Genomic DNA, 27163 nt, shown 5'->3' on the forward strand with positions numbered 1-27163 from the left:
AATTATCTGAGTATGTTGTACGAAGACCTTCAATATTCACACCTATTACGAGTAGGTATTACAGACTATTACGAAGATGTACCTAGCGCGCTTCCCTATCTTTTTTTCTCTGTAAGATTGACATTTCGGTGGAAGGCTAATAAATTTAATATTCATAAACCGTCCTAAAAGTTACGTGAATAAAAGTTTCGAGCTTTTTCAGTTTCTATAAAATATAAATAAAGCTATAAATATAATATAATATAAGGTAACGGCACCAGTCGTGGACAAGCATCCAGTAATGGACAAAATAAATATTAAATTTAAAAATTAAGACCAAAATTAACGTTATATAATTTGGCAATACATAAAATAAAAGTTTGGTTCATAAGCTATCAAAATACGACATTTCATCTTATTCGGCCAAAATGTTTGAAGATGGCAGAACGTTATGTTTAGTTGCTGCGACTCGTTTCGAAGAAATCCGTTTTTACTAAGAAAATCCTTAAGGAAGTGAGGACACAATTTTGGTTATAAGAATTTTTGTATAAATGTCAGCAAAATTTGATATTACTTTTATTTATTGTAGTTAAGTGTACGAAATATTACACGATTTAGTATCATGATAGGTTATGTTGTTTAAATAAAATTCATCAGTGTCCATAACTGGATTTAATTCTATGGATATATCCATTTATGGACATTTGTCGAAAATAAACTTTTTTTAAAAGTATTAATTACATGCGCTTTTCTGTATTGTCTTTTCTTTCTGATTAATAATATACCTATCACGACCATTTCAAACAAAGGGTTCCAATATTGTACAACAATTGTCCATGACTGGATTTGCTTTGGTTCCTATGATGGACATTGATATTTTTTGTTAAAATTACACTAATGGGTCCAACAACATAATATCTATCTAAACATGAAGAATATATTTTAGAACAATGGGTCATTATGTGCTGTGCGACTCGTTCTCGGCTTCATTCTCTATCACTGCGTAGAAAAGTCGCATACTTATGCGTATTGTAACGCATCTATCATAGAGAGTTCTCTGATGAACTGTTTGGATCGTTGTCTGCTGCTAAATTTCACCACCATATAGCACACACGCTTAAATTTCATCCACACCATCTTGACAACAGTTTAAAAAAAGCTTTTTGCCTCGTGCTACAATTTGGAATCCATATCGATGGACCGATCAGATTAAGGCTGCTGGCGGATTCAGATTGGCGATTCTCTTCACGAGTGTAGCGGAATGCCAGGAAACAGAGAGATATGGCGGAACATCGTGAAGCGGGTAACATCTACCCCCCTAGAGTGATATGACGAAGAAGAAGAAGTCCCAAAATGGATGGAATGGCAGTACTTTTTTTAGTTATATTTTTCATCCCTGACTTATTGAGAAAAAAACCATATTGGTGTTTCTTAACGGACATAACTCGTATTTAACGATGCATTTGTCCAATTTTTGCATAGAAAATGGAAATTAAGACTGTTTTAAACATTATAAGTATGCAAAATAATTAATAAGTACTATTTTTTATAAATACATCCCCGATTAATTGTATTCCAGTCATCATTTTCAAGATTCTATTGATAACTATAAGTCTTCTCCAAGTGTAAATAACTGGAGAAACGACATTAGGTACAGTCCATAAATGGGTGTTCATAACTGGATGTTGTCCAAAACTGGGTGTCCATCATTAGATTTTTCACTGTCCAACACTGGTGCAAAAAAGTGGTTTTTTAATTTATAAATAACTTCATTATTTATGCATTGTAATCTTTTTTGTAACATTGGTTACGTTAAACTAACATTGAACTAAAGGTATAACTAAACAATATCCAATAAAGTTAAAAAACCTACGAGAAATTTGCAAAAAACTTCAATTTTTTCCTTAATCTGTACAAGACTGGTGCCGTTACGTTAGCTATAAATTAATTTTGAATGTGGAAATTACATTTATTTGTAATTATTTCGTGAAGTGGTATTGGAGTTATTATTTTATACATAAAAATAATAAGATTCAACACTGGTTGATTGCTTGACTTGATATTCTTAAGGTAACTTACAAAATATCGTAACATATTATATTATATACATAATTATATTTTATCATACAGATTTTTTACAGAATATTCCTATAACATATTGTAAAGAAAGGTATTTAATACCTTTGTGTTGATGCATTCTGAAAAGGTTTTCCTTTTCCGTTGCAATATCAAACATGCCCTCTGCCACACTGCTCACAACTTGTAGAAGCGCTAGTAGTTCGCATATACTCGTCTAGATGGCGCGCATTTCAAACGAGTTAAAAAGGAAAATATTATTATCACAGTTGATATTATGACGTACTAGCGGTCCGCCCCGGCTTCGCCCGTGGTACATGTTTACGTTTTCTCTACATAAAAACCATCCTCGTACTTCCAGGAATATAATAAAAAAAGAATTATCGAAATCGGTTCAGCCGTTCTCGAGTTATGCGCTTACCAACACATTTTGCGATTCATTTTTATATATAAGAATGACGTATTATAGTTTCATGCTAGATTACTATAATGGGATAATCATGTCTATCTATTTTAGAAAAGCTTATTTTTATGAAAATAATTAAAACTGATACTAATTCGTATCTTTGAAACTAAAACCTTACCACCTGCTTGGTACTTATACTCGTAAAACAAAGCTAACATTAGTTATTATTAACATAATATTTTTTATCGATGTAATCGGTTACATGCCGAAAATTGTCAGTCGTCAGTTCATTCAATATATTAATATGTAACTGCATCGCTAAATATTTATATTGAAAAATGTATATGGAAATGAATTAACCTTTTCAAAAACCAGCGCTGAAAAAGCCCAGAACACAAAAGCGAACCCGTTGATTTCTATTAATAAATAATTCAGAAATATTTCGATCATTCGTAAACCTCAGGTGCATGCTTATTCAATACGCTTTTGTTGTTAAAATTGTTTTGTAAAACTGCGGCGAATCAAACTTTTGAACCGCTTTCAATTTATAAGCAAAACAAAACAGATGTTAAATTCGACACGTAGTTTTTTAGTTAGCTTATATTTTGGAAACCGGGTGTAACTGTTCATGTATAAGTAAACCGTATTAACATGTATCGTAATATTTTCATCGAGTAATGCTCTTACATTAATAATCTACAAACGATTGTTGTCTACAACGCAGTGAGGATTACATGTTCTCTGTTATTAGTTATAGTTAGTTATACATAGTTAGTTAGTTATATATTCTTTATTGCACACAATTTTTAATTTTACAATACAAGGATATCAGAAGCAATTGGCGGCTTTATTGCTAAATAGCTATTTCTTCCAAGTAGTTATTACTTATTATCTGAAAATAAATCGGAATAATATGAGTGTGGTTCAAAGGTCGTAACTTTTATTTATGCACACATATTTTACAGGAAAACTTTTACAAAACGATGTTTTAATTATGATGTATGTACTAGCTTTCCGTCCGCAGTTTCGCCCGCGTTTTCAAAGACCAACCTGCATAGTTTCCGTTCCCGTGGAATTTCCGGGATAAAACCTATCCTATGTGTTAACCCATGTTACCACCTATACGTGAGCTAAATTTCATTGTAATCGATTCAGTAGTATTTGAGTGAAAGAGTAACAAACATAAACACCTACACATACACATACATCAATCCTCTTTCGCATTTATAATATTAGTAGGAATGGATCAAGGATGTAAGAGCGATTAACAAGGTTAGCTGACAATTAAAGAATTAACTATTAATGAAAACAGTTGACGTCAATTAAGTGTAATGTAATTATATTAAATGCATTCAGTTGCACTGGCGTACATATAATACACGTGTTGTTTCCCGCGAGCATGTGATTTATACATAATCTTTCTCAACGTGCATACTAGATATTATTAGATTTTTCATCACAATACTTATTTATTTTCTCAATATAGTAACCAACAGGGATAAAGGAACAGAATAAATCATGAATAATAAAATTGAATAACAACTGCAATGTACCTGAAATATTTGAAGAACATGCTTACTCTGTTCATCTGTTTAAAAAAACAAAAGATTATAGGTTAGGTTAGGGTAAGCCTTTCGCCCGCAGCTTCGCCCGCTTTGTCTAAGACCTAATAAATTATAGCCTAAATCCTTCCTCTGGGATCACTCTATCTCTTAAAAAAAACACATCAAAATCCATTGCGAAGTTTTACGTATAGGGAGTAGAGACATAGGGGCAGAGAAAGCGAATTTGTTTAATAGTCTATACTTATAGTGAAGTCCCATGTCCACTTGTGGGGTAAGGGGCAGATGCATTATACGTTTCACTGATCGATTTTCTTTAGGGACAAGTAGATGATCAGCCTTCTGTGTCCTACCAGACCGAGACATTTTTTTTTCTTCGTCTCCACCGGGAATCGAACCCATTACCCCTCGATGTTATGCGCTCACGCGTCAACCACTGTACCAAGGGAAGAGAATGTACTTAGTTATTATTATTTTACTTTAACGATAATTAAGTAACACCAAAATATTTAAGAATTAAACTCAATAATAAATGGATACTCTGAATTTCAGTTCTTTTATCCTAGGCTAAGAGAACCTTAATACACAGTGTAACCTATATTACTATTTTATTTATAACGGCATCTAGATATGATGACTCGTTGGTTCTCTTTGTTGATGGAAGTTGATTGATACGAGCAAAGTTATATCATTAATGAGGGTTCCATTGAAACTGTCCGACATTATGGATTAACTCCAAGTTATCCACATATTGTATTAGTTTATTGTGTATTTATTCAAACATGTTCTCATTATTTATTATTTAATATTAATGTATGTAAATTGTGTAAAATAAAGTAGTCACTTGAGAAGTTGCAAACTTATTATTATAATTGTGATTTATGTTCAAACTTCCAGCTAATACAGGTTAGTACTACATATTTTATATTTTGTGCTTACGTGTGCAGTCATTTACTGTAACGGCCAGTTATTCTAACTTAGTTTAGTGATAACTGAAGCGTGCAGTTGTCCTAAGGTTTATGAAACTATGTTAATGATTATATATTTTAATCAATAATATAATTTAGCAAATAATAAAAACGAATACCTACTTCTTAAAAACAACCTAATGAAGTCCTCTTGCACAATATAAAGTAATACTTCAAAGTGAGCATCAATATTTCGCTATTGCGTTGTTTCGTGATAAATTATATAAATATAAGTGCATTGTTTCACGCACGATGTACATTATTTTCATAATGCAACCGCAATTTAAAAATTTTAACATGTTTTTAAACGACTAGACCCTATAGACCGGGAGATACTGACACAAAATTTCGAGTCATTTGTAACAGGATGGCGGTTCTACAGGGGTCTTAGTACGCAATGACAAAAAGAAAAACGATGGCGTGAACGCTGGTACCGGCGGCTTAGTCGCGTGGGCGTTAGTCGAACTCGTCGGAAAATAGCGAAAGTCAAACGATTTGTAACAGTATGGCACTTATTTTTCCTGTAAGTTTGAGGATCAACAAATATAAATACAAAATTTCAAAGATCTATGTGTTGGAAATCTTCACTTATATAAATTAATAATAAATTAAGTTTTCAAGTATGACAGCACTTTTTCCCCCTACTAGAAGTATGGCAAATATAATAATGGTCACATTTTATCAAATACTCTCCAAAAATCCAAATGCAATACTGGTACAAAAAGTTTGGCGAAATAAAAATTTTTTGCAGATTTTCGGCGGTATGGCGACCATTTGGAATCGTCCGAAAAGTATGGCATGGCGATTTTCGTAAATGGCTGCACGACGATAGTTACCTGTGCAAAAGTTAGCCTGGTACAAATGGTTGAATGATTGTTTTATTTAAATCAACACATTCGCGTCGGTATGGCGGGCTGTAAGTCACACCGGAAAAGTATGGCATGACACTACCGCCTACTACTTTTTTATGGGCTATCGGTAAATTCTAAAATTTTTGTGTTACAAATCGTTTGACTTTCGCTATTTTTCCGACGAGTTCGACAAACGCCCACGCGACTAAGCCACCGGTACCAGCGTTCACACCATCATTTTTCTTTTTGTCATTGCGTACTAAGACCCCTGTAGAACCGCCATCCTTGTTACAAATGACTCGAAATTTTGTGTCAGTATCTCCCGGTCTACTAGAGACAAATTCAAAACTAGAGTCGTATTTTGTTTTCAATGTTAATACGGAAAATTCTTAATTATATAGAAAAGTAAAGGAAAAACGAATATGTATTAGGTATACATTTATCGAATGAATATTTAACTCTTGATTGATGGACAATATACATAATGAAAAATATCCATCTATTGGTGAGAAACCTACAATACGAAGATATTTCTTACTATCGACACAAGCCAAAAGCAGTTTTACGTTTCATCTGTATGTTTGTATGTGGCTTTCGGTTGCGGATTCGGAAATCGAAACTCTCATTTGTGAAAATGGTTCTTGACAAAGAAATGGAAAGCGATGTCTGATATTCTTCTTTTTCTTGATAGAAATAAATCAAGCGAAGTTTTCCTTTTAATGTTCTTGTATGCTTATAATTAAAGAAAATGAAATGTGAATTTAATTTAATATTGTATATTAATACTCTATATATAACGTTAAAATTAATTATCTATTATAATAGAATGACCAACGCTCGTGATCAACGAATGTGATTTGAAATAGATATTGGATTTAATTCAGGTTAGACCTTTGATTTAAAACGTTTTTGTATCAGCGTAATTCTTTCAATATCGCGGTAAAATAATCGAGGGAAAGATGTTTTTCAATTGGAATTTATTAATAGCGAATCGGTGCACTTGAAGTTGACTAATATAAAATATCGCAGTTCATTATAATTGTTGGCTATAGTTATTAATTCTACCTTATTGAATTTTAATTTCCCGTTTTAAACGCAATTTCTTTTGAACTTTGATACTGAATGCTTCTGCAGGGAATAAAATTGCAATAAGGAGTGAGAATTAAAACTATGATATGTGCTCAGTTGAAATACATATGTAAATACAGTCATAAAATTATGATACTTTTTATGTGGTACCTAAGATATTTTAATTTTTGATCAGTTATTTTGCGCAAAATTACTTCAACTCCTGGTCGCGCCAATATAAAAATATACGTAAATATATTCTCGATATGAAAGTGGACTGTATTTTGATCTACGTGGTGTTAGCAAAGAGGGATAGACAGGATACACACGGCACGTACCTCGTCGGAGGGAGTAGCGTCCAGAACACACGCGCCGCGCTGCCACGCGGTCAGGGTCCTCCAGCTCGCGGCGGGCAAGAACGGCGTCCAGTCCCACACTCCACACAAACACACACGCGGCGGTGAGCGCGACCAAGGGCCGGGGCACGGGATACCCCGGTGATGTTACAAGGGCACAATGCCTGATGATCTAGAGAGCCTCGTGGAAGCTCTCCGGCGGTGGCCGAGTCCCGAACCTCGCGAAGGAACGGAGCGAACCCGACTGACTGCAGCGACAAGCACGTCGCGTTCACGTCTTATTGGACGTGTCACGTGGTTAGTGACCACGCGATGATTGGTTGTGCTCGTATGTAGGGAAGGATGAAGGAACACACCACAAACAATAAACGTTTAATTTCTACATTTACTATTTTAATTATATTGGCGTTACCATATCCACCCGCCCTAAATGGGTCACCATTTAAAACCAATCATAAGATACAGCGAAAAACTATGACTCTAGGATCGCATAATGCGCGCGGGTTGATAAAAGTCCTAAGAGCCACGGCGGTAATATAAATTTTATAACAAGTTCTATGGCTCTAGGAGCGCAAAATGCGAGCGGGATAATAAAAAATCCTAAAAGTCACGGCGGAAATATAACTAACAAATTCTATGACTCTAGGATCGCGTAATGCAAGCGGGATATATAAATTCCTAAAGTCACGGCGGTATTATAACTAAGAAATTATAAACGAAAGCGGTGCAAAACTTAAAATTAAACTTAACTAACTGCGGTAACATACTAATGCGATATAACTATTGTCTTGGAAGCGGACATAAACGAACGACCGGGCGAAGGTAAGTTCCCTTGGCGGTTCTAACTGTACAAACGCGCGCGACGTCGTCCTTTGAAGGATGTACTTTCTCTACGACGGCTAAAGGCCAGGTTAGGGGCGGTGCATTATCATTTATTACAACCACGACCGTTCCAGGAGTAATAGGTGTGGAAGGCGTATTCCATTTCTGCCTAACCTGCAAACCGTGTAAGTATTCCATTCTCCAACGTTTCCAAAACGACTGAACTAACTTGTCCAGTAGCGAATGCCTATCAAGCAAACTGACGTGATCAGATTTGACTTGAGGCGCGGGTAAAGCTAATAAAAGCGCGGTAATTAAAATAACACGAAACAAATGCGTTATGGTATTCATATATTTAATATGATAATAGTCAATGATCATGATAATTATGTGATCATTGCGCGGTAATATCACTGGATGCTTATGTGCATATTCCAGGGCGGAATCGCTTAGACGTCCGATGAGGATAAGTCTGTTGCGAATAAAAGGCCTCAAGCGGTTGAGAGCCTGCGAATAAAATTTATAAAAGAGTATATTATAATACTCCTCTGCAAAATATTTATTTTGCAGGGCGGGAATAATTTTATTCTCAGCGAAATTAAGTTCCTCTACGGTCTTCATAACACCGCGGCGGGATAATAATATAAGGAACCTATAAATATAAAATACACGACGCGACGAGACGCGAAGGGCGGTATCGTATAAAGCGCAATGCTTTATAGGCGGGCACACAGTGTGCGCGTATAAAGCGCAATGCTTTATAGGCGGGCACACAGTGTGCGCTAATAATTTTCGTTCGGGAATGTCTGCAATAGACTCACCATCGAGACTCCTAAGAGGCCAATCAGATGGGTCCGAACGATCCCACTGCGGTTCGTGGAACCACAGAGGGTGCGGTACGAGATTATGTGGCGAAATGCCACGCGAAAGAATGTCAGCGGGAATTTCAAAAACAGAAACATGGTAGAAATTATCTGATGGGATGTTATACACGACTGTGGGAGCAACGGAGCCCATCATGTCCCACAGACGGGCGGCAATTGACAAGATGGAGTGCTTAGTGCACATCACATCGGCGGATGCGGTTATTTTAAAATAAAAACAATCATGAACAGTAGACCAATGCAGAACAAGTAATTTATGTTGCACGGTCTTATCAAACTCCACCGCGGAGGGTAAAAGTTTGTGCGAAGCGGGAAGATTATCTAACACATTTTTACTATTACTATTCCATTTAATAAGATCCCACTGAGCTCCCTTAAACAAATCGATGAGCTGCTGCGACGCGGAAACTGCTTCACATTCCGTGGGAATAGAGAAGGCGATATCATCCATATACAACGAGGAAGACGCAATGCCACTCGCGAGCGGATATTTCGCGCCGTCATCTTCTACGAGCTGTCTTACCGTGCGCAGTGCATGATAAGGACTAGACTTGATGCCGAAGCAAACTCGATTAAATTGATAAAGAAGCAGCGGATCCTGCGGGCTGAAACGATATAAAAAACATTGAAAACGACGATCAAACTCACGCACGAATATCTGCAGAAATTGTTGGCGGCAATCGGCGGTCATGGCAATCGCGTGGAGACGAAAACCTAAAATTATTGTAAACAAATTGCCTTGTAAATTCGGCCCAACATGCAGAAGGTCATTGAATGAACGCTGGCTTCCAGAAGTTGCATGCTAGCATCTAAAACCATGCGCAGCTTAGTCGACGATTTATCCTCGCGCAGAACAGCGTGATGCGGTATAATATAAATAGGTGTAGGGTCACGCGGATCATACGGAGGCGCGGGTGATATATAATTTTTCGTTAGATAATCTTTTATAACGTCATCATATGCCAACCTTAATTTAGGTGAAGCTTGAAGCTTTCTTTCGAGGCACATGAAACGTTTTGCGGGCAATATTAAATGAGTCACCGAGAGTGTAGAAATCATCCTTAAATGGAAGCGAAACAATATATCTACCACTCACGGGATCGCGGGTTGTAGTTAATTTATAATATTCTTCACATTCAACATCATCGGGATGTTGAACGGGCGGTGCGGTAGGAAGCTCCTCGAGCTCCCAGAAACGCCTGACTAATGAGTCAATAGCGGCGGTCTCTTGAACGTGACAACACGTCAAGGGCGGTTTATGTATGTTAGGTATGGTGGGTACTGAACCCATTATTACATAGCCTAACACCGTGCGCAATGCAGCGGGCGCCGACGAGTCACGAGATGCATGAACTACGTCGGGGAGAAGCAGATGAGGGAACAGAGAAGCACCGATTAATAAATCGATTTTATTTGGCGTACCAAAACTCTCATCTGCGAGCGGTAAATGCGAAATATGCGATAAGACAGAAGTGTCTATAACAGCGGTAGGTAGTAAATCCGTAACATGATCAACAACTAGCGGTGAAATATTAAAAGATATGTTGTTGTCAAGACGTGAATAAAATTTTATATTTACGGAATTACTATTTACAATTTTTTCTGAACCACCGAACCCCTTAATAATAGTACGTTCGGTTTTCTGCGGTTTAATACCTAAACGTTCACAACATTCATTCGTAATGAAGTGACTTTGCGAAGCGGAATCTAAAAGCGCGCGAATAACAAGCCGTTCGCCTTTACAATTATAAGCTACGACTTCAGCGGTTGATAATAAAATAGTACATTGTTTATTCGCGGGCGCGTTGCATTGAAATGCGTTATCAGTATCAGCTGTATAGCTAGCGGTACATAGCGCAATGTCGGAGCGGACGCACTCGCCCGACGCGGACGGCGGCGCAGGCAACGGCGGTGTGCTGCGCGGCGGGGGGTGAGACGCAGGCGCGGGAATGGACGATTCGCGTTTCAAATGTAACATTGTATGATGTTTTAATTTACAAATGCGACAATTAAAATTCGACGAACAACTAGAAACTCGATGTTTTATACTGAGACAATTTATACACGCGTTTCTATCCTTTACGTATTTCAAACGTTCCTGCGGACTCATTTTATGAAAACTCGAACATTTATATAAATGTTGATGCGTAATATTTGTACAAAGACAACTATAAGCGGAATCAGCGGTTGTTACGTAAGACTGATACGTCTTAGGCGGTGAGGAAGAAGTATTATTTGAACTGCGGTTATAATTATTATTCTTTCGAGGCGGTTTATTTATTCCCGAATTTGTGGAAGGATGAATGCGTTCTAATACCTTCGCACGAGTCTGAATAAATTGAACTAAGTTATCAAAAGTAGGCATTTCACTACCAAACTTAGTCTCGAAAGCGCGAACAGTATCTGAGTCTAACTTCTTCAACGCGATATGAACAATCATTAAATCTGTAATATTATCTAACTTTATATTTTGTAAGGCGCGCACTGCGCTAATAAAGTTATCAGTAAATAAATCAAAGTTTGTTGCGGACGCACAATGCAAAGGTTTAAAATCAAACATTTGATTTAAATACGCGGAAACTAACATACGTTTATCATCATATTTATCTTTTAAAGTTTGTAAAATTAAATTATAATTTTCAGCGGAGGGGGTTATACCAGCTATAACAGTTGTGGCCTTCCCCGTTAATTTACCTAGTAAATAATATAAACGCTCGGCATCTGTAAGGCCGGGATTGTTATGAACAACTGATTCAAAATTCGAAAGAAACAGCGGAAATGAGCGAATATCACCCGAAAATGGTACTAATTCGATAGGCGGTAATTTAGGCCTATTTTTATGCAAATTATTAATATCTCCGTGTGACGGACTTGGTTGCGAATATTGCGATTTAATTCTTTTAATCCTGCTATATAAAGACTCGAATGCAACGAGGCTTTTATAATCAGGTTTCGCGGTAGGTGTTAATAATAATAAGCGAGTATTGTATTCGTCTAAACACTGTTTATAATCATCGCGTAATGATTCTACCTGCGCGGACTCGTCAAGGAAACTTTCCATAAGCGCAGCGTTGTTTTGAATGTTCAAAGACAAATCATAAATTCTTTGCACCATTTCGAATATAATTTCGCGTTTAGCTAATAACATGGATAACTGCGAATCATTTATATCTTCCGAATCATTAACATCCGAAGCGTCACTATCAGGTAACTTAGTCATTTTCTTAGGCGGCATTTTTTAATAACAAAAGTATATATTCAAACAGAGAATGTTACAATACAAGTTACAATAACAAGTAATACGACTAAATAAAGTAGGTCAGCGACGCAAGCGTAATATGAACCGAGTATGAATTTTCAATATGGTCGGATTATAACAGCGGATCGCGGAATGACCTAGATAACGTTATAAATTTCGAACGCGGGTAGCGGATAAATAAATATGATGAAATATGTTCGATTTATAATGATTTTAGCGTTATAACTGCGGATAAACGATATGAATATAGTTTAAATTAACTATTTTAATAATAATATACGCGTAACTTAATGTTACGGGCGGAATAAAATATATTTTAAGCAAAAAAATAATAGATGACGCAATGTCGATCTATGCGGTATATTATAGTTATTTCACAATGAATGTACTATTAAATCGCTTATTAGGGCCTACAATGAGTATCCTAATAAGGGCGGGTTTAAAATATATTTTATATGAATAGTAGAAGACGCATTGTCGTTCTATTATATGCGGTATATTAAATAGTATTTCGCATTGAAGATACTACTAATCGCTTATTAGGTTCTACACAATGAGTATCCTAATAAGGGCGGTGGAATCATCAGGTAATGGTTACTATCCGGCTCGAAGGACCACTCAATGGTCGCGCCAATATAAAAATATACGTAAATATATTCTCGATATGAAAGTGGACTGTATTTTGATCTACGTGGTGTTAGCAAAGAGGGATAGACAGGATACACACGGCACGTACCTCGTCGGAGGGAGTAGCGTCCAGAACACACGCGCCGCGCTGCCACGCGGTCAGGGTCCTCCAGCTCGCGGCGGGCAAGAACGGCGTCCAGTCCCACACTCCACACAAACACACACGCGGCGGTGAGCGCGACCAAGGGCCGGGGCACGGGATACCCCGGTGATGTTACAAGGGCACAATGCCTGATGATCTAGAGAGCCTCGTGGAAGCTCTCCGGCGGTGGCCGAGTCCCGAACCTCGCGAAGGAACGGAGCGAACCCGACTGACTGCAGCGACAAGCACGTCGCGTTCACGTCTTATTGGACGTGTCACGTGGTTAGTGACCACGCGATGATTGGTTGTGCTCGTATGTAGGGAAGGATGAAGGAACACACCACAAACAATAAACGTTTAATTTCTACATTTACTATTTTAATTATATTGGCGTTACCAACTCCAATAAAATAATAATAGCATGAACCATTATGTTTATATCTATTAAAAATATCTAAAGTTTATATCTTTCTTTTTAATGGAATTTCATTGAAATGGCGAATTAAAAGCTTCGAGATAAGCAACGGACGGCAGTTAAAAGTTAAAACTTTTACACGAATTTTCATTTTCGATATTAAATTCGTACCTACGCTCATTTTTGGTTTATTTTAAACAACAACGTGAATGCAGAATTTAATTTTTTTTCGTGTTCCACAGCTCCAGCATGAAAATTAATTGAAAATACAGCGAAACGACTGTTGTAGACATTAATTACTACATACCTTGGAATATCAAATGTTGCATTAATTAAAATATGACTTTAATATTAACACGAACAAATTTTTAATTCCAAATTTTCCGCACTAATATAGGTATTTAATTTAATTTTATACTTCACTGGCTTATAATTAATATATTGGCTTAATTATCTCCTGTATTATAAAAAGACAAAGAAGAAGAAATTGACTCATCGATCAACACAATACCTATGTGCCTGTATACTACATCTGTTTTTTATCTTATATATATATTTAAAAAAAATATCCATGGCAATTTACCTTATACCGTACCAGTTGCTAAACGCTACAGAACGGACACTCTCCGCCTCCCGCCAAAATTAAACACTTACCTCCCCCGCACGATCAGTCTAAAAATGGTCCATATTTTTCTACAGGGACGATACGCAACGAAGATTGACAACATTAATCAAATTGACTTTATAGTAATTTTATTATTTTGGATTTGTGATTATCGTTTTTCGTAGAAAATGGTTAGATATTGTGCTGTTTACGGATGAATTTCATCAGAAAAACGCGAATTTTTTTTAACGCTAGTCAAAAATGTGCCAACCATAAAGCGTTAACATTTGCAGTCTCTACAGTGTGATTGTCAAAACGATAATTTTGTATGGAGTGTCCGGGGTGTGCTTTTAGTATAGACTTATTGAAATATAGAATCTGTAATAGAATTCAGGAAGCAGTAGTGTGGCTGCATCGAAGTTCGCTTTCAACATTGATTTCTAAGTTCTGACTCGATGGAATCAAAGCTTTGAGAGCGTTATTAGTTGCGACGTGGCTGTATTTATCATGCTTATTGAGTACTGATTGAAATGGACAGAGAAATTCATTTAGACTTCAGTAATTACGCTACTATTTATCAGATTCAGAATTATTATTTCTGTGCAAATTTATGTCTACTAGGTATTTATTTTCTAAGTTTTCGCGCCTAAACCACAACATCAATTTTTTTTAATTAAAAATTGTTATCTATCTTTAAAATCGTCTGTGGCACATAGAGCGGAAATACCAGTAATTTGTTTTTGTAATTGCAAATATGATCTAATTAACTATAGTTACTTATTTAAAAGAAGGTTGAAAATATCGATGATAAAAATAACGTAGAACTATAAGGAAGAAATTTATCCAAAAGTTAATTTAGGTTTCTATATTGGGCTGCTTTTAACAGTAAGGGAAGCCCACAAAAGTTGGCGTTGAAGACGTCTCATCTCAGGAAATCCATTCCGCTCGACGTTTGTCTTGTGATACGATTCCCGTCAACCATTTCACGAATCACGACCTTAACAGGAAAACTTTAAACCTTAGAACAAATATAATTCTGAATGAAATACATTGGGTAAAATCTGTGTTTTTCCGTTGACATTAATAGTAATGCCAAGTTAGGCTAGTTTCTTATATACATTATATACTATTCTACCTTGTTTCACCTGTGGTACCTACATATGTACCACGGTCTATACCACGGTCTTACAGCTTTATATTAGCTATTAAGTATAGATAATATTATTGAAATACGAACCAAGGCTTTCAACTCTCCTCTATCCTAAAACTGTGCTAAAAAAAGGATAGTTGAAAGCCTCGACTCCTGAAACAACGTGAATAAACGTTGGGTTAAATAATAGGGAGGTTACATGGGAATGCTTTATGACTACGGATGTAAAACAAACAGTTCGTTGGCCGTAAGAAAAGAAAATTAAAAGAGTATTCGTAAAAGATGTGATGGGTAAAAATGCATATTATAAACCTGAATGTTGCTTCGTGATATTATTGTTATTAAAATCTTATATATAAAAATGAATCGCAAAATGTGTTGGTAAGCGCATAACTCGAGAACGGCTGAACCGATTTCGATAATTATTTTTTTATTATATTCCTTGAAGTACGAGGATGGTTCTTATGTAGAGAAAACGTAAAAATGTACCACGGGCGAAGCCGGGGCGGACCGCTAGTAACCTATAAAAACAATAGCCAACTACATATCTGTCTGTTTATTTGTTTACCCGAATTTAAGCTATTCAGGATTAAAAATGCAACAGACATTTTAAGATTCATTGACCGCAAAGCAAAACACAAGCATATTAAGCGGTCAATGTATTTCTCCATTCCCCAGAGGGACAAACAGCGCACTTTAATAATTAGTTCTCTCATTATTATACCTATTTACTAATTCATTAATGAATTCAAAATGGCTTCAACATTTTGAGTTAAAATCATTGTATATATTTTATTCATCGCTCATTATGATAGAGCTCCATCTAACGTTACATTTCATAATTATAATATGGCTGCTGTACTGTAAATGTTAAATGTTTCCAATTATTTATATGCGAACTGCTTACTGTTAATAATTGTTTTATGTATTCAATAAAATAAAATGGTACCTATTTAAATTCCCGTGTCCCCAAGTGGGGAAAAGGGCAGATGCATTATGCATACATCTGTTTCACTGATCGATTTTCTTCAGGGACAAGTAGGTGATCAGCCTCCTGCCAGACTGAGACATTTTTTTTTCGTCTCCACCTTGAATCGAACCCTGGACCACTCGGTTCTACGCTCACGCGTCCAGTGGAAATAAAAAACTTTTTTTTTATTTGTATCAGCTGATAGGAAGGAAAAGTAATGTGATAATTTTACCAAAATCAAACTACCATCTTACCTCTAGTTTATTTTAAATCAGTGACTTGTTCGATATATTTGTTGTAAAATTTATAGGTCACGTCTCGATGCATCGTATGAATTGACCGTGACTTACCTATGGAAACTCGAAATAACCCGTGTGCTAATATTATAGTTTTAAAATATTTCCTAAGTTTTAGGTCAAATGTGGTTTCTATTTACACATAAAATTTTGAAAAAGACACATGAATCTAAACTGAAATACTACCCACATTAAGTGGATCTTACGGAATTTTTTTTGTCTATAATATGTATAAAAATGAAATCCGTTTTGCGTTGTCACGGTATCACATGTGAACGGGTGGACCGATTTCGATATTTTTTTTATTAAATTCCTTGAAGTACGAGGATGGTTCTTATGTAGAGAAAACGTAAATATGTACCAGGGGCGAAGCCGGGGCGGACCGCTAGTTATAAATATATCTCAATAATGCTTGTAATATACAAAGTATTGTAAAACTATAACAATTTTGTTCCTGAAAAGTTAAGGATATATCTCCCAATTCAGTAAAAGTGGGAAAGTAGTGAGGATGCGCCTTGTTAAGGTTCAAGCGCTGCGGAGGCTTGTTTGTTGTTTGCTCTCCACTCTGCAAGGGGAAATATTAACACATACATTTATTTTCTTGTTTTCATTTTATATATAATACTAATCAAAGGTTTTAAGGGATTTTAAATGCGTTCCATCATGATGTTATACTCCTCGTGACCACGCACGTTGTCATGTTTTCAAAATGCGCGACGGGTTAATATCATTATAAATAGCGTTTAAAATCCCTTAAAAAGTCTTTAATGGCCGCTATACGGTAGTATAGAGGCTATAGAGCGGTAGAGTACTAACTATCCTACTTACTATACTAATGTAGCACCATTGGTAGAGTAGAGTGGCTGGCGCCGTTGCAGTATGACATATTATATATCTCTACTAAAACTGGTAGAATACTGAGACTGGTAGAGGAGTATGCTAGTTCACTCTACCGTTTTCTCTACCCGTGTACAGCATAAAGTCTAAACATACATTTATTTCTTAAATTTCTTCTTTCAAAATCATTTGCTAGAGCAAATAGATAGATAGCAACATAATTTTTAATGTATCTCTTATGAATAACTTATAGGATTTTAATTTTGTATTCACAATTCATAATACTTGATACATTGTATTAAATCTAACCATACTAAACTAATATAACTAAAAAGATAAGAGCCTTATCTCTTAGTAGCATTAAATGTGATTATCACAAAGTAAGGACGGAATAATTCGTTTATCTGTAGCTTCTTAGTTGGCTACTTTAGAAAGAACTTTCATTTCATTCCATAAAATCGTATACATAGTAGCTGTTAGGCCCTTCGTAAACAAGGCTACTCAAATCTGCGACACTCGACGATATTATTTTATTTAATTTTTTATTGCAACCCCGGCAATGCAGCAGGCGACCCACTTGATGGTAGGTGATGGTCGCCGCCCATAATAATTCCGCTTCCATCATAATAATGCCGGCTTTGAGGTGGAAGAAGGCTTTTAAGGTGGGTGTAGGCATTTTGATTGAAAGTTCCCATGTCATACTGGTTGGGGAACACGGTACGTGGTAGTTTTACTTTTATCAGCGTCGGTGACGCGACTAGTATACGAACCTCAATGGATTGAAGGAGGACCCGCTTGGAGACTGAAGTCGCCGAGTAGTAGATTTTAGTACCCATGTGTACGAAAGGGCTTAGTCAAAAAGGGAAGTTTTTCATTAAAATTTTACCTCTGTTTGAGATGTTATCGCGAAATTGTTTAAGTTATCTATTTTATTAAAATAATATTATATTCGCTCTAATTTGTTGAAGAAACTTTTCTTTGTTGAATGATTTCACTCTTTTCTTGTTCAATACAGTACTTTATATTGTGTGTAATATTGCATCACATACGTTACTCCCGTAATTGGTTCACACGAAGGCTTCAGGGTTCAGGCATTACAGAAATGAAGCGTAAGTAAATAAATCGCACATAACTGATTCAATCCGGATCGAACTGCATTTCAATGGACATAAACTTGCGGAATGTATGGCTTATTCTGTGTGCTTTCAAAGTTTCATCGGGATTCATAGATAGAGTATTTATATTTGTCCCATTATAATATAATGATGTTTTCATTTCAAAAGTTTTAAAAAATTGTTTCATTATGCTTTGTTCTACGACTTATGTTTTTAGAAATCGAAATCGTGATCATCAAATAAAACATGTAAAACAAATTTCTTAAATTATTCCAATAAACATTATTCGAAAGACTCTACCAAACTCAAACTCTCAAACATTTATTTATACAATGAGACTTCTTTTAGAAGCACTTTCGAATCGCCATTACATATTTTTAACATTTACCACCGATTCGGAAAGCAGTATCTATAGCAAGAAACTCCATAGTTGCTTTTTTAAAATCATGTCAAATGTTTATGTATACCAACAACCTAAACCCTACTAATATTACAAATCTGAAAGTCAGTTTGAACTTATTGATATTTGATATTTTTTATTAAATCAAAATGTACTGAATTCAAAATTAAGCTAAAATTTAGTATGCACATATGGCTCCTACGAGGGTGCTTACTTTTTATCCGGGAGCCGCTAAGGAAGTCACGTCTTCAAGTTAATTATGTCCTCAGTTATTCATAATTTGATGTCGCGAAACGTCACACAAAACAGAATTCAGAATATCAAATGCTAATAATTCGCCTTATTATCTTTGAATATCTGAAACCAAACCTTCTAGGGAAGCGCGTTCCATCTTAGACCACATCTCAGCTTCCACATTCATCAGGCGAGATTGTGGTCAAGCGCTTCCCTATCGACAAAAAAGAAACATTATTAATACAAGTACAAATTACTAAATAGTTAATAATATTTCAATCAATGTACACTAATTTCGTTCCTAATCCCTGAACCGGTCAATAGCAGCTAATGATAATTCTTTGACAAATTGCTCTAAAAACGGTTAGGATAAATAGCGCATACAATTAGCTGACAAATGGCAAATGGCTCCCAAACAAAGCTTAGACCTTTCTCGCCGTTAAAACATCTCGATTTCTGTAGGCTTTTAGCATTGGTTTCTTGTTCGGAAATTGTTTCTTGTTCGAAATAATCTAATTTATCATTTTGATTTCTTGCAAATTACTTTCAGTCGGAGCCAACTATAATTTGAATAAGTAATAGTTTTAATAGCAATTAAAATTTCTTCGGTCAGCAATTATATTAATAGATGGATATTGATTATTTAAAAGCCTTTCCTTTTGCACGACTTTATAGACGACGGGCTTTTACAAAAACCTTTTACTTTTACAAAAACGAATTTTTGGAGCCATTGTTCTGTGGAGTTTTAAAATATTGTATTGTTCTCCTATTTCCATGCGCGAAATTCAGTAAAGGGTGCATTTGGTAGATTGACTAGCGTGAAACATTGATCCTAAAAGCGTTCTGTAAAACATATGCTATCGATTATAGCTCTAGGTTGTTTTCATTCTAATTTGGTCTTTATTTTGGTTTATTGAAAAAGATAATGGCAACTAGAGAAATATGAAAAATATCCTCTTTCTTTCCTATAAATAAAACTGCAGTGATAAGAGGCACTTCTAATGACTATATACGTATAGAGTATAAACGCGTTATCGCTGTTCAGATGATTACTATCATAACTGACCTATCTCAATATGAAAAGAAGCAGACGATAATGTCTGCTATTATGTATCCTAATAATATCATAACGCTGAAGAGTTTGTTTGTTTGAGCGCGCTAATCTCAGGAACTACGAATCCGATTTGAAAAATTCTTTCGGTGTTAGATAACCCATTTACCTCATCACGCAAAGAATAACAGGAACGGAGCAATGCGGGTAAAACCGCGCGGCACAGCTAGTTATAAAATAAAGATTACTTATATTAAATGTTTCTATAGTAAAATACTGAGCAAAAGTACATAATATACAGCACATCAACGATTAATCCATGTTTAGAATCCTATTGGAATCCGGTTCCGAGAATATATTCGAAAAAAAAAAACAAAAACACCTCTCCATTGACATGCAGCTGCACTTCCATTCCGAGCTTAATCCTTAATTTAACTTTTCAACGTCAATATTCCCATATCGAATCCTAAAATAACCGATACATATTTAATGTTGAATTAAGCTGGTGTTTGTGGGCATATTGTGGAGACTGTACCAATTTAGCTCTAGCTGTTCGTCGAGACTCGAGACCATTACCGGGTAATTCGCGATACATTTGCATAAGTAACAATATTTAGAGCTAATGTGGTAATCATGCTTCGGGGTCCTACGAGTGGTAACCATACGTTTGGAGTATGGAAGATGAGATGTTTTTGTATTATGTTGATAAGTTATAAAAGTAGAGGTGTGGAGAAGTGAACTGCTGATGGTGATTGTTAATGCATCAAGCAGAAATGCCTCGAGAGAGTTTGATAGAATTTTATTAGGGAAATGGTCTTTGTCCAATTTATCTAAAGTATCTTGTTCTGTGTTGTATTCCTCTTGGGGGTAACTGCAAACCGAAAAAGGCGCACCTACACATAAAACCATATTTTATATAAGCATAGAACATGAAGAAGTACCACCGGGAGAGTGAGATCCTGTTAGATAACTCGGTGCAGCTAGTTGACACCTTAATGGCTCTCTAGTCAAAACTATGAAACGGCCCAGTTACGTCTAAAGTTTGGCTTTGTTAATGGTATCCCTAGCAAAGCCGTGTCGGAGTGGCAACTGGCACCCGTGAACCGGCGGAGGCGTTCCAGTCGAAGCCGAGGCGCGGTCCGCGACGCACGTGTCCTGTTCGCAGGTCAACAAACATTTCTAATTAATGACTCAATTCGTGCGCGCGAACGTATTAGTTTAATTGACCCACTATTGTGCTTGTTTATTTACTCTTTCATTTCATTTCTACTTGTTGCACATTTCAATTTCTATTGTTTGTTTTTGTTAATTACTGCTATTGTAAACCATTCCGGTTAATTTCGAATTCATTGAAATAGAGGTATATTGTATACCCACCGTAAATATTGGCAATGAAAGTTTGCAAATATTATTTGAGTGGAGTGGTCGCGAATGGCCGTTAGCGAGTGCAGTGTGACTGCGAGTGCCTTTTCACGTTAAAAGCGTATCATTATTCACTTTGGCTCTAGTGTGCCGCGTTGAGTACATTTCGATAAATGCCTTATACCCTAATAAAATAAAATTGTTGGTATTCTCCGCTTTATCCCTCGGTTATTTATAAGAGCCTAGAGCTTTCCCTTTTTCTTTATTTTTGTTATTTTATTTACAAAGCGTAAATTACTTTTATAGTCCGACCCTGAGGGTGGAGCACAGCGGCTTTATCGTGCTCCAATTAGCTCGCCTTTAAAGCTAGATAAATCCGTGTGACTGTGGGATGAAATAAAAACTAACGATGACGGCCGTGAGCAGATACAGTTCGTATAACTGCTTGACTGGATGGGACAGCTACGACAGGATACCGAGGTAAAGCAACACTTTACACACTATACTTACCGGTTACAGATAAATTACTAGCCTTTACTTTACATAATACCACGAATACAAACAGCCTATAAAATTATACTAAACGTGAATACACTAGCGCAAAAAGTCCCATTAATCACACTAAAGCAAACTTATATCAACTAACTGGTACCACACTGGCATAAAACGTGTCCATAGATAAGAGATGATTTTGTGAGCGACTCTTCCAGTGAAAGATTTTCTTCGACTCGAATCCTGGAAAGCAATTGTGATAGAAATTGTTGTCGGTTTATTGTTTGAGCCAAGGTCACGGGAAAGTGCGAGAGATTCGGTAAGATGAAACGGCGTCGAGAGGATATTGACAATTCATAAACGCTTGTAACAAGTTTTGTTGAATGAAAATTGAGTTTGATTTTGCTCAAATCAATTCTATGTTTACTCATCTTTGAGAGCAGATTGAAATTGATTAAATGATCTAGACCTAGAAAAGTTCGCGTTACATGCGTGTTGGTGCGAAATTCCCAAATAGAAATATTTTCTGGAGTGGTAATAACTCTTACAAAATTTATAACACTCGGCAGAGATCAGGGAATTCCAAAAAGACTAACAGGAAGTTCAGAGGCAAGATATTCATATTAAACATTGACTGATTTGTGTGGAGTACGCTAGGGAATACCTTCGATGACTAACAAGATAGTTGGCCCGGAGCAAGGACGAAGCGACGTACCTTTTGAAAGTACAGTGTTGAAACAACAAGGGTATAAACCCCGTGAGCTTATCGTAAGAACTTTAACGAAATTGCCATTTTGAGCGCAAACGACATTATAAAGTTGCATATGTGAGTGAAACGACAACTCCATTTTATGACGTTACTCGGAAGGCGCGGGCGATAATATATTACAACAGTATTAATTAATTACTGTACTTATGGACTTTATTTTTCTTCTTGGATATAAAATTTTCTTGATTGAAATTGTTTTGCATGAACCAAAAATCTATAAATTTATATGAAGAATTGGGCTCGGAGTGAAAAATTAAAAAAAAGTTGAATATAATGTGCTAGCTCAGATTAGTCCTTCCGAATACCCATGACAAACATACAAGTTAAGGTACTTGGCCTCTTTTAATATTGGTATACAAGGTATTCAATTTCTACAATGAATTTACGTTGTCCGTCTATTGATCGATGACGACGAAGTTTATCATACGCACGAATAACACATAATTCCTCAATAAAACATTTGGAAATTCGAGAATGTCAGGTCTCAAGGGAAAAAAGTTAAAACGTCGGGACTGTTGTAAAACAAACTTCAATTCTTTAGCCAATTTCAGGAAACTTGCTGACTTATCATTTATGCAAACTGTTTGTGGTTCGCCTTTGTCTAATGTCTTTCATCAATTTAACACAATACTTAATAAATCACTCAATTTTCCGCTTGTTAGATAAATTATTGAGATACAACGAGTGGGTGTACAATACAAATAAAATTCTGGGTAATGATAATGATAAATTCCTACGTATTTTTATGGAAAATTTTTGGCTGTATAATAATAAATATTGTGCGTCCCAAATTTAGATTAATTAAGTTCAAACACACTGAATTTGGTTCGCTTTATGTTCCCGTTCTCATATAATTTCTAAACCCAAACAATGCCATATAATTGGCACAAATTAGATACTAAAATTTTCCGCTATATCATTATAGAGACGAGTTTTCGATGAAACAACGAATATTTCTTTGGAAGTAATTGGAGCAGCGGGGGTCGGCCCTAATGGCTTGCGCCTGTGGTGACGCAGCGAGCGGCGGCGACCGGGATGTAGTTCCGTGTGAAACTTTTGTATCATTGAATAATGGGGAAGCGCTTTACCCCGATCTTCGACTCCTGGTAGCTACGCTGTAGTCTAAGATGAAGCGTGTTCAAGAAGGTATTTTTTATTTATGTCAGAGCAAACAATGGGGCAGGAGAGACACCTAATGTTAAGTGGTCACCAACGCCCAAAACACAGTTGCTTGGTCGGCCTTTTAATGACACGTACGCTCTTTTCTTGAAGTCCCCCAGATTTTGCTCGTGGGGTAACTGAGGTTCACGAAACATTTTCTGGTCCCTTGCGGTTCTGAGGTTCACGAAACATTTTCTGGTCCCTTGCGGTTCGAATGAAGAATGTACTATATAAAACTGTATTAGTGCAAAATTGTAATTAGACAGTCAACAGCTTGAGCGTTTACAAACCATAGAATAATGGCTGTACGTCAAACAAATACCTTTTTATAATTATTTTACTTACAGTTTAAATTTAAATTGTCCCGAATCATGAGGTCCTTGATCTTATAATCAGGAAGGAACATATCGTATAATCGCTCCCGCTCCCGCCCTAGCCCCTAACTTAACTTGTACCGTGGTATCGCTCGCGGCAGTGATGCGTACGAGGCTATTGAGAAATTGAAAACAGCCTGAAGTTGTTCTCTTCAACGAGGCATGTTTTCCAAGGGAGCGAGACGTGTTGTGAGAGAAAAGCAAGCAATCAAGCGCTTAGGTACACATACGTCTTTTATATACTTACTAGCAAAGTTGTTACAATAATAATTATTCATTCTTATTGTATACAGTCACGAACACAATAACTACTTGCATGAAATCGTTATAAGGAAACAATAAATACGGAGACAAAAAATATTTTATGTAGAATTCTATTTCTATACCATACGATATAGTAATTTCACGATGATTTCAACACATGTGAATTCATTGCAGGTGTTTCAGACCACGACAAAACGATTAAGTATCGAAATGCTAAAATTTCCATATCGGAAAACAACAAACATAATTAACATTCGTCCGCTATATAATTGGCACCTCCGATTGCAAATCAATAAATTTGATTACTATGGCTTTATATTTGGTTGAAATCGACTTGGATATTCAATTTTAGCCAATAAAGACATGAAGCGTTCAATTCTGTCGATCATATCCGACATCTCCCAAAAGAGAAGTGAGTGCAACAATGAAATGATATTAATCAAAATGCATAATTGGCGTTGCCTAGCTCAGTTGCTGCTGCATAATAAATTAACAATTGAAGCAATTGTATACCTAAAGATCTTCGATTAGGAATGTTCGAGCAATCTCCATCTATTTTATTTTATTTTATTTTATTTATCTAAGAGGCTACGAGAAGAAGTATGGTACATCTATACTTATGACATACAACTAATTTAAAGAAAATGTCGATAAAATATCTGGTATAGATTATAATTCTTTCCTTTTGTCTCAGTCCGGTTTAACTAGAACGTAAATTACAACTATGCCTAGATACTCTTGACCTGGACCTATTGTATATTGCTTCAAGATGCGTTTGGATTCATGCCAAAGGGGTTTCATAGTTTTTGTTTACTTGTTTAATGGATGATGACATTATTGTCCGATTCATTTGTTTAACTTAAAATGTGCATTGACGATTTTTTATAGGTAATAAGTTCTGGCTTCCAGGATATTTTTTTCACTCAAACGAGGAGTGTTATACTTATATAAGTATGTGAATCTGTCTGTAGCTACCACACCCGCTTGAGTACGGTTCTTTAATCGGAAGTCCTATCGAGATGGTCCTTATCTATCGTTGATGGAAATGGAAGTGGTCATTCCGAAGATATTTCTCCACTATTGTGGCACAGAACGCCAAATTGATCTTTAATTTCACCCTTTATCTTATAGCTTTTCAGAAGACACAATTTTCTTCTGAACAGATATAAAAAAATCTTGTCCTATTTTCTCGTTCGTTTTGTTTTCAAATTATGAACAGATACGAACCCCAAAGTAACAAACGACACGAATGTACGGTGTTAAAAGGTAAACTATTAATGTTCTCTAGGCTTATAATTATACCAACCAAAAATTTGGCAGAAACATATTGGTAAAATTATTACTCCTGTAATTATAGAATTATTATTAGTAAGAATAGTCTTACTACGATTACACCCTCTGTGTAAAAAGCTATGTAGGTTATTATAAAATAATAATTTGTTAAGAAATTTATTCCTTTGACACAACAAGAGATAATAATTAAAAATAGCGTAGATTCATTAAAAGGAACTTGATAAAAGAGTAAAGGTACAAAGTCAAATGTAATTTCAACTTTCTAGCACATCAACAAGATGAATAAATACAATGCTTTGAGCGGAATAAATATGTATTTTATCTTCGTCGGAGAATCCTTTCTCGAAAGCTGTATTTAATCTTAATAAAACGGACTGAAGACTACTTTTTATTTCCACTATGTTGAAGCTTCTTGTGTCTCCCTTTACAACGTAATTAAATTTACTTCACAAGAATATGATGCTGTACTTCTGAATAAACTAAATATTTTTGAAGTTTAAAAGGCGATACACGCTAACCAAACATTAGTTAGAGACTGGGAGCTGTCTCAGGTTGCATGTTCTCTTATTATTTATGACAATAACGTACTTAAAACTAAACGAGAGACGTTCATAACTTTGGTGAGAAAATAATTGAATGCTACACGTTGGCTTAGCATTTAAGATGAGCATCTGATAAATTATTCATTCCTATTTGAATCAGACCCACATACCGTAACATCTTAGTTTTAAAACTTTTTAAGAAGCTTGGAATCTCTTCTACGTTGTTAGTAGTTATGTGAGTTATGTACAAACCTCTGAAGTATTTAAAGACGTACCGAAATTCAGAAAATAATCAAAATCTAATACAGAATATAATTATCTAATTAATGAGAAACGGCCTAAGGTTACTAGGGCACAAGCTTAAGTAGCAATAATTGTGTCCTGACATACAAATAATCTGGTCAAGGAGTCATAATAAATTCAACAGATGCAGTTACCGAGTTAGCTGTGACATACTTTGGTGACATTTGCATCGATGTGAATCACGGTAATCGAGAACCTCAAGCAGTAATCATTTGTTCAATTTTCATATCACATGGCAATGGCATGTGTTCTTGTCCGCATGAATGTCTAGTGTATGTCATTATACACGATTTTAATTACTATCGAGTATTAATTAAAAAACAGTAATTTGCAATCTTCTCTGAAACTTGACATAATTGATGCACGTGCTCGCCATCGTATTTTTAGGGTTCCGTAGCCAAAATGGCAAAAACGGAACCCTTATAGTTTCGTCATGTCCGTCTGTCCGTCTGTCCGTCTGTCCGTCTGTCACAGCCGATTTACTCGGAAACTATAAGTACTACAGTGATGAAATTTGATGGGAATATGTGT

The 27163-nt window shown here is 35.9% G+C and overlaps 1 protein-coding gene and 1 pseudogene across 1 annotated transcript in view; one reads left to right on the top strand and one right to left on the bottom strand.

Moving 5' to 3' along the window:
- The window catches only part of SLO2 (slowpoke 2), a 113665-nt gene that overhangs the window by 56391 nt on the left and 30111 nt on the right, over window positions 1–27163 (top strand). The window lies entirely within an intron of this gene.
- LOC149910833 (uncharacterized) lies at window positions 7300–10033 on the bottom strand (annotated as a pseudogene).

This window comes from Colias eurytheme, chromosome 1 (genome assembly GCF_061535395.1).
Source record: "Colias eurytheme isolate Ceu_HAF_F1 chromosome 1, ilColEury1 Martin Lab GWU primary, whole genome shotgun sequence".
NCBI classification, from domain to species: Eukaryota; Metazoa; Arthropoda; class Insecta; order Lepidoptera; family Pieridae; genus Colias; species Colias eurytheme.